The sequence below is a fragment of the Anolis carolinensis genome, chromosome 6 (genome assembly GCF_035594765.1).
Source record: "Anolis carolinensis isolate JA03-04 chromosome 6, rAnoCar3.1.pri, whole genome shotgun sequence".
Classification (NCBI taxonomy): domain Eukaryota; kingdom Metazoa; phylum Chordata; class Lepidosauria; order Squamata; family Dactyloidae; genus Anolis; species Anolis carolinensis.
This window is the reverse complement of record NC_085846.1, coordinates 115,113,552-115,123,151: the sequence shown is the minus strand read 5'-3', so window position 1 is coordinate 115,123,151 and position 9,600 is coordinate 115,113,552. Positions and strand designations below refer to the sequence as shown.

At 43.7% G+C, this 9,600-nt stretch overlaps 1 protein-coding gene across 12 annotated transcripts in view; it reads left to right on the top strand.

The window, feature by feature from the left end:
* Positions 1–6,100: 6,100 nt before the first annotated feature.
* Positions 6,101–9,600, top strand: part of obscn (obscurin, cytoskeletal calmodulin and titin-interacting RhoGEF) — a 212,538-nt gene continuing 209,038 nt past the window's right edge. For 10 of the 12 annotated variants that reach the window (XM_062957387.1, XM_062957386.1, XM_062957385.1 and 7 more), the window contains exon 1: positions 6,101–6,346. The gene's annotated coding sequence lies outside the window, so the exon portion shown is untranslated. The remainder of the gene's footprint in view (positions 6,347–9,600) is intronic. The other 2 variants (XM_062957388.1, XM_062957389.1) reach the window with 2 other exon arrangements.

Sequence of the window (9,600 nt, the reverse complement as noted above, 5' to 3'; positions counted from 1 at the left end):
TTGTTTAAGGGTATAATCCTTTTCAAAATGTGAAGGGTAATTGAATTCACTGGGAAATTATATCTTGGAGAGCCTTCTTGGTTGGGAAACCAATGTTCAACGGTCACATTTGATTTGATGACATGGGGTTGGACTGGATGGCCTTTGCCATCTCTTCCAACTATGATTCTGTGAAGCCAGTATTAAACTCCCATTACATTCAACAGATGCATTGACAGCTTGGATCCCAAGCAATGTATGTGGTGTAGTTCAACTGCCAAGGCCCTATAGAAGTGCTATGTTGTTCACCACAGCCGTACACGTCAGAGCAGCCCTTCGACTGCCAGGTTTTGGAAATGCGATCTGTGTTATATTATGCTGCTGGAGGCAGTGAGTCTGGAAGGCCACAGCCCTGAAATGTTCCGCTTCCAGTTCCATGCTCATCCCGGGCCAAGGTGATTAAAGGTGGCATGCTGTCCTCGCCTTAACTATATCAGTTGAAGGCGTTTGACAGGGCTGTTCTTCATGACAACTTAGTTAACTTACCTGGCTTTCAGTTGCTATAATTTGGCTTAGAATTCTCTGCAACTTTAGAACAGAACCCCGAGGAATTCTGGGCTTGCCTCTTTGCCACTCTTATTTTTTTCATTTCAATGTGGTCCAAACCCACGTTAAAGTTGATGCAATTTACAAGACATTGATCCTCCAAAGGATACAGCAAAGGAACAGCCGAAACTGTATGTATGCAGTAAGATATGTGCACAATACATTCCATTCCAGATGGTGGTTATGTCAAACTGGATAAGATGAAATGTGATTAAATGACCTGACTTCCAGTCCCAGCTTACCATAGAATTGTGTTGGAGGACCTAGGGTTCCTGGAGAGACATCTAGGAATTTGTTCTCCAATGCAACACTGGTAACTTCTAGGCCAGTGGTTCTCAACCTGTGGGTCTCCAGATGTTTTGGCCTTTAACTCCCAGAAATCCTAACAGCAGGTTGAGAACCATTGTTACAGGGAAAGCATATCAGAGAGTTGCGTGGAAAACGTAGCAATTCCTTGGGAGACCATTTCTTCCTGGGTGCAGGTAAGTGAAATGGTAGATATGGGTTCTGCAATTATGGGAGTCACTGTATTGTATATCTATAGTATGATTATCTATCCATGCAATTCTGCATTCTTTTTGCCTCCAGAAGGTAGTTTCCACATAATAGTGCACTTTTTTGTAATCATTTGCTTGCTTGGGAGGCGAGTCAATTGGTGTCATCACTTAACCCTCCCAGACCTACACTTTGTGGCTGAAGATCCCTGAAGGTGATGGCTGGCTCACAAACCAAGAGCTGTGCTGCCTATGCACCTCTTGTCTTTGCTTCTTGTCCAGTAAAGGGTTATGGCAGCATGCCAGGCTCAAGGAAACCAGGGGATTGGGTGAGGGGTGGACTATAGAATCATTCGTGCACAAGGTCCAAAGAAAGGACATATGTGTTAGCATATGATCTGTAGTGACATGCGGCACAACAGGATTCTATATACGTATATCACCAACATGGTTCTATGCAGGAGTGTCACTGACAAGGTTGTATGCATGAATGTCACCAGCAGACTTCTATGCAAGTGCATCACCAACAGAGGTCTATGCAGGAACATCAACAGGGTTCTATGCATGAATGTCACTAAAAGGATTGTATACAGGATTATCATCAGGGTTCTTTGCAGATTTGTCACTGACACTTCTATGCACACAGGTTGCTGACAGGGTTCTATGCAGATACATCACCAACAGGGTTCTATGCATGAATGTCACTGAATGTTGTATGTATGAATATCACCAGCAGGATTCTACGTGGGTACATCACCAACCGAGTTCTTTGCAGATGTGTCACTGACATTCCTATGCACGTATGACACTGATAGGGATCTATGCAGGCATAACAACAGCGTTCTATGCATGAATATCATCATCAGGGCTTTTTGCATATGCGCCACTGATAGTTCTATGCACATATGTCTCTAACAGGGTTCTAAGCAGGTATATCACCAACAGGGTTCTATGCATGAATGTCACCAACAGGATTCTATGCAGGAACATCACTAGCAGAGTTCTATGCAGGAACATTAACAGGGTTCTATGCATGAATGTCACCAACAGGATTCTATACAGGAACATCACTAGCTGGGTTCTATGCATGTATGTCACTGACAGGGTTGTATGCATGAATATCACCAGCAGGATTCTATGTTGGTGCATCACCAAAAGGGTTCTGTGCAGGAACATCAACAGGGTTCTAGGCATGATTTCACCAACAGGATTATATGCAGGAATATCAGCAACAGTGCTCTTTGTAGATGCATCACCGACAGAGTTCTATGCATGTATGTCACTGGAAGGTTTCTATGCAGGGTACATCACCAACAGGATTCTATGCAGGAATGTCACTATGTCACTATGTTCTATGTATAAACCACACCAACAGGATTATAACAATTGCAGTCCTGCTTGGGTCCTGCTGTTTCCCATAAGCGGTTGTTTGGCCACTGTGCAAGGAAAAATACTGGAGTATGTAGTCCTTCCTGAGCCAGCACAGTGAAGTGAGTTGAGCAATGGACTAGGTCTCTGGAAAACAAGGGTTTGAATGCACACTCTTCCATGGAAAGCAAATGAGAAACCTTGGGCAACTCAATTATGCCCAATATGATAATGCTGGGCAATATGGATATATTAGCCCTGCAATTGTAGGAAGAGAAACACTCTGGGAAATTCATGGGGTCACCATATTGCAATTGATGACTTGAAGGCACTCATGCAGACTATTGACAATGGAAGGTTATCCTTATGTCAGTTGAAAGTCTTATCTGACTTTGTCATATACATCATGATTCTAATCAAGGTGCTTTTAAAAGTATATGCCAGGCATGGACAAACTTTGGCCCTCCAGGTGTTTTGAACTTCAACTCTCACAATTCCTTCGTATGCTTCTTGCCGATTTTAACGATTGTTTTTATTGATGTTTTACTGGCATAATTTTTTATAGTCGTGTTACTGATATTGATTGTTTTATCGGGCTAGGCCCCATGTAAGCCGCCGCGAGTCCCTTCGGGGAGATGGGGCGGGGTATAAAAATAAAGTTATTATTATTATTATTATTATTATTATTATTATTATTATTATTATTATTATTATTATTATTCCTTACAGCCTTCCGGCTGTTAGGAATTGTGGGAGTTGAAGTCCAAAACACCTGGAGGGCCAAAGTTTGCCCATACCCGGTATATCTGCACAGGAGGATTCTTTTCCTGTTGACGAATAAAGCTACCTTTCTGATCGAGTCCTTGCTCTACTATCAGAGCAAAAGAAATGTTCTCCCATCACACACCGGTGCATCCCTTTCCATGCTGTCAATCACAGAAGCGGCCACCTGTTTTCTACTCTAATGGGTGCAAGCAGATCTTTGTGGATCGTTGACCTTGGATTTCTTGCTCGGCCTTCCCTTGACTCTGTCTTCTGCTTTGGACAAAACGGTATTCCAAGCTGTTGCTGAGAGCAGTGCCATCGCCCGAGTTAACTCCCACAACCTGGAGAAGGTATGGGCAAACTTGGTCCCTCCAGGTGTTTTGGACTTCAACTCCCACAATTCCTAACAGCCTATCGGCTGTTAGGAATTGTGGGAGTTGAAGTCCAAAACACCTGGAGGGCCCAAGTTTGCCCAGTCATGCCTGGTGTAGATGCACCCCTAAGTTAACCTTGACTACTTTCAGCAAAACCTTGGTAGCCCTTCTTATACTCAAAGAATTGGGTGCCTTTAGCTTGGGGAAAAGAAGGCTTAGAGACATGAGAGCCAAGTTTCAATATTGGAAAGGATGCCATTGAGGAGAGGGAGAAAGATTGTTGTCTGAACCTCTGGAGACTAGGAATCATACAATCCCAGAGTTGGAAGAGACCTGGCGGGCCATTCAGTCCAACCCCATTCTGCCAAGAAGCAGGAAAATTGCCTTCAAAGCATCCCTAACAGATGGCCATCCAGCCTCTGTTTCAAAGCCTCCAAAGAAGGAGCCTCCAACATACTCTGGAGCAGAGAGTTCCACTGCTGAACAGCTCTCTCTCACAGTGAGGAATTTTCAGGGAAGTCTTCAAGAATCTGAGGGTGAGTTGGAGTCTGAGGATGAGACTTTGCAAGAACCCTCATTCCTGGAGAGGCAAAGAGAAACAAAGCAGAGACGTCGTTCTGCTAGATTAGATGCCAGAAATGCAGCTGAGTAATTAGGAACTGCCCTGGCAGCTGTGTGGGACCCAGGGCTATGAAAGCCGAAGCAGGTGCAGCCAGCTCTTGCTGGTAACAAACTGAATCTAATGCCTTTGCTCTCTGTGTGCCTGCTCTGGATTTATTGCTGTTTCTTTGTCTGAAGTAAGACTTCCTGGCTTTCTTTTGCATTATACCACTGAGTGTGCTGTACTTTATGTTTTGCTGAAGTAAAGCAGTTTTTATTTACTTATCATAAATAAAATGTCTTAAGGCTGTTCTTGAAAGACAAACAGGACAGGAAGTTGTTCCTCATGTTCAGGTAGAATCTCCTTTCCTGTCATTTGAAGCCATTGCTCTCCGTCCTAGTCTCCAGGGCAGCAGAAAATTAGCTGTGTTGTCAAAGGTTTTCATGGCCGGAATCACAGGGTTGTTGTATGTTTTCCAGGCTGTATGGCCATGTTCCAGAAGCATTCTCTCCTGACGTTTCACCCACATCTGTGGCAGGCATCCTCAGAGGTTGTGAGGTACATCTGAGGATGTCTTCCATAGATGTGGGCAAAACATCAGGAGAGAATACTTCTGGAACATGGCCATACAGCCTGGAAAACACGCAACCCTAGAAAATAAGCTTGCTCCCTCCTCCTTATTATGACTTCCCCTCACTGGAAACAAAGCAATGGTTTCAAATTGCAGGAAAAAAAGATTTCACCTAAATATTAGGAAGAACTGTGTTGTTGTATGTTTTCCGGGCTGTATGGCCATGTTCCAGAAATACTCTCTCCTGACGTTTTGCCCACATCTATAGCAGGCATCCTCAGAGGTTGTGAGGTATGGAGAAACTAAGCAAGGAAGGTTTATATATATCTGTGGAAAGTCTTCTTCTTTCTGTGAAGAGTTCTTCTTTCACCCTGGACTTTCCACAGATAAATATAAACCTTCCTTGCTTAGTTTCTCCATGCCTCACAACCTCTGAGGATACCTGCCATAGATGTGGGTGAAACGTCAGGACAGAATACTCCTGGAACATGGCCATACAGCCTGGAAAACATACAACAACCCTGTGATCCTGGCCATGAAAGCCTTCGACAACACATTACGAAGAACTTCCTACCGTGTTTCCCCGAAAATAAAACAGTGTCTTATATTAATTTTTGTTCCCAAAGATGCTCTAGGTCTTATTTTCAGGGGATGTCTTATTTTTCCATGAAGAAGAATTCACATTTATTGTTGAACAAAAAAATGAACATTTATTGTATACTGTACACTTGTACAGTAGATGTCATCACAAACCAGCACAACTGTGGATCCTATCAAGAATTTCTTGTTACTACCATTATTTCCATGTACAACACTCTATGGTACATACATTTACCAAATCTGCATGCTTTGGTGTTCTGTTCATTGGGCATGCTTCCAAACAAAAACTTTGCTAGGTCTTACTTTCGGGGGAGGCCTTATATTTAGCAATTCAGCAAAACCTCGACTAGGTCTTATTTTCTGGGGATGTCTTATTTTAGGGGAAACAGGGTAACAGTAAGAGCTGTTCAGCAGAGGAATATTCTGCTGCCTTGCAATTTGGTGGAGCCTCCTTCTCTGGAAGACAAGCCAGATGACCATCCATCAGGAGGACTTTGATTGTATTTTCCTGCATGGCAGAATGGGGTTGGACTGGATGGCCTTTGGGGTCTCTTGTAACTCTTCTCGGAGAGCCTGTCTCCCAGTGTTGGGCTTCCTAAAAGACGGTGCCCTTTCGTCTCTCCACCGTCTGAAATGCAATCTGCCTGTTAGATGACACCGGGGGCTATTTTGGACATGGGAGGCCCTTTTGGCTGCCCAACTGGACTGTCGGACGGTGGCCGGAGGGAGGGGCCGGGGGGAGGCTAAGCCCTGGAGCTCTGGAGCCACATTGGGGGGACTGAAGGCATCGCCGTCCGCAAGTCCCCAACCTCACCGGGGTTTCTGTTTTATTTCTTCCTGGGCACAAAAGCGGGGAGGCCGACATCCACCGGGTCTCCCCATGCCCCCTTCGCCACCCTCGTCCCCTTGGCCTCAGCTCCACAAGGATCTCCTTTCTGCCATTCCAATGCAAGTGGCCTGTTTCGCTCAAGTTTAAACAAGACTCCAGGTAAGCTTCCAGGTGTCTGGATAATGAATGTCTTTGGAAAGAAAGGCCTGAAAGATTGGTAACTTTTGTTGAAACGAACCTGAAAGTTGAAGGTCAAGACTTGAGATGGTTCCCTTAAGGGTGATGACAGAAACTTGTGTTTTTCAGCTGTTACAAAGAAGAAAACAGAGCAATTTGACAAGGGGCTCAAATTGGAGATGTTTAAGTTCAGATTTGGCTCAGGGGCTTTCCACAAAGCTGAACAAAATCCCACATTTTTTGCTTTGAATTGGAATATATGGCAGTGTGGACAGACACAGGAAACCCAATTCAAGGCAGATATTGTGGGATTTTCTGCTTGATATTCTGGGTTATAAGGCCTCAGTCTTACACTCAGATTGATGGGATTCTTTTGCCGTGATAGAGATGGAAATGGACAGAAAGGAATGTTTGCTTTCTCCCCATTTTGGTTTCGTCAATGCTTTTTTTTCGGTCTTTGGTTAATTTCTCTGACCTCACTGCTCTTTTTCGGTGGGCCTTGGTCCTAGCCCCCCTTCCCCGTTCCTCGGCTTGCATTTCTACAGATGGGCTCTGAAAAAAGACGGAGAATGACAGCTGGGTCTATTTTAAGAGCGGTATCTCAGTGACATGGAGTGGCTGCAATGGCAGTTATGTCCCCCTTTTGCGTTCGGAACAGATGAATGCCGATCCATATAGAAGACCCGCATTTGTTGTTGAAGGATTAGAGAGAGGTGTTGCTTCTTGTCATTCACTTGCATTTCTGTAAATCTTTGGAGATATAAAAGCTGCCAAACTTGGACATTACTTGGAAGCTACCCGTTTCCAATGGCATATGGTTGCAAGGGTGTCCTTCCACATTTGCGGGTTTGACTTTGATTACACTATGTAACAAATTTGAAAACTTTTCTGTTCCTGGTTTGAAAGTATTATTTCCTGTTTAATTGTGCAGTCCTTACTTTGAAAGTAACGAGCCGCGGTGGTGCAATGAGTTAAACCCTTGTGCCGGCTAGACTGCTGACCTGAAGGTTTGGTTGTTGACCTGAATAATAATAATAATTAATAATAATAATAATAATACTTTATTTATATACCGCCCTATCTCCCGGATGGGACTCAGGGCGGTTTACAGTCATAAAAGCAACACAAACATTACATAACAACATAATACACATTATTAAACAAAGTAAAATAATACAATTATAACAATAAATCACACTTACATGACCAGATCAAGGGGACGGGAACCATAAACCCAATATATTAAAATGTATCATTTTAGGCTAGGGAATTTTATCTTGTGCAAATATTCAGGTTGAAGGTTGCTGGTTTGAATCTGCGAGACGGGGTGAGCTCCCATCTGTCAGCTCTAGCTTGCAGGGACACGAGAGAAGCCTTGAAAGTCTTATCTAACTTCGTCATATACATTATGATTCTAATCAAGGTGCTTTTTAAAGTATATATCAGGCATGGGCAGCCAGATGGTAACACATCTGGGCATCCCCTGGGCAACGTCTCTGTAGACAGCCAATTCTCTCACACCAGAAGCGACTTGCAGTATGTTCTTTAGTTGCTGCTGACGTGATAAAAAAAATGGAAAGCAGTTGTTCTGCTCCAGAAACTTCATTTTTTTGGCTGCCACAAACTAGGTTGGACTGGTTTAGACTCAATGATGAGATATTCATTGAAAAACTATAGCAAAATGTGCTGCAGGATGTCCCTCCTGCAAAGACAAAAGTTTTTGCAGTTTAATAAACTTTCCCCATGTTTTATGATAGAGCCAATTGGGAAATTACGTGTATATATATAACACACGCACACACATATATATAACATGTATAACACAGGAACAAAAATAGTGTTATTGGTGGTGTGGTATACTGTGCCTTTAAGCCACACTCTCTGGTTGTTACACACCTGTAGTGCATTTAACTACTGATGGTTGGGATATAATTTTGTGCAGCCAAAGCCTCAGTAGCCTTCCTAGTGTTTGAATAACCCACAATATCTGCTTTGAATTGGGTTATCTGAGTCCATACTGACATATATCCCACTTCAGAGAATATAATGTGAGATTTTATTCAGCTGTGTCCAGTTCAAAGCAGATAATGTGGGATTTCATTCAGCTGTGTGGAAGGGGCCCTAGAGTGTTGTTCTTTCAGATTTAAAAAAATTAGTGTTTATTTCAGGTTTTTCTATTTTTGCGGCGGGTCCTGTGCCCCTAACTCCAATGAATGTGGGTGGCTTGACTGCATTGCTAACAAGGCTATGGGGTGCATCTGCACTGTAGAATTAATGCAGTTTGACGCTGCTTTAATTGCTATGGGATGGAATCCTAAGATTTTTAGCTTGGCAAGGTACCAAGACTCTTTGGCAGGGAAAGCTATAGACCTTGTCAAATTGCAACTTCAAAGTTTCATAGCATTGAGACATAGAAGTTCAAGTGGTATCAATCTGCATTTTTCCTACAGTGTAGGTCAGGCATGGGCAAACTTCGGCCCTCCAGGTGTTTTGGACTCCAACACCCACCATTCCTAACAGCCTCAGTCCTCTTCCTTTCCCCCCTCAACCGCTTAAGTGGAAAAGAAAAAGGCTATCTGTTGGTGATTACAAGTTGAGTATCCTTTATTCAAAATGCTCGGGACCAGAAGTGTTCTGTATTTTGAATCTTCTTTCCTTCAGATTTTGGAATAACTTTAATTTCATACACAGTACATATGGTTTTGGGCCATAATGGCCAAGGGCTTTCCTAATCCATTCCCTTTACTTCGCAATTCTGCAGCCTTGCCCAGCTTTCCTTAGCATTTAGCAAAACCAGTTGAACCCAGTTTAGCCCATATGGAGGACTGGAAGTCGACTGATGTTATGTAATCCTTCCGAGCCATAATGGGGTTTTTTTGTGACTGGTGTAGCCAACACCGTATTTTATGAGAGATCTTGGAGACACATAAAGTAAAGGGAAGGTTTTCCCCTGACCTTAAGTCTGGTTGTGACCGACTCTGGGGGTTGGTGCTCATCTCCATTTCTAAGCCGAAGAGCCAGCGTTGTTCATAGACACCTCCAAGGTCATGTGGCCACCGGCATGACTGCATGGAGCGCCGTTACCTTCCCACCGGAGAGGTACCTATTGATCTACTCACATTTGCGTGTTTTCGAACGGCCAGGTTGGCAGAAGCTGGGGCTAATAGCGGGTGCTCACTCCGCCTCCCGGATTCAAACCTGCAACCTTTCGGTCCGCAAGTTCAGCAACTCAGCGC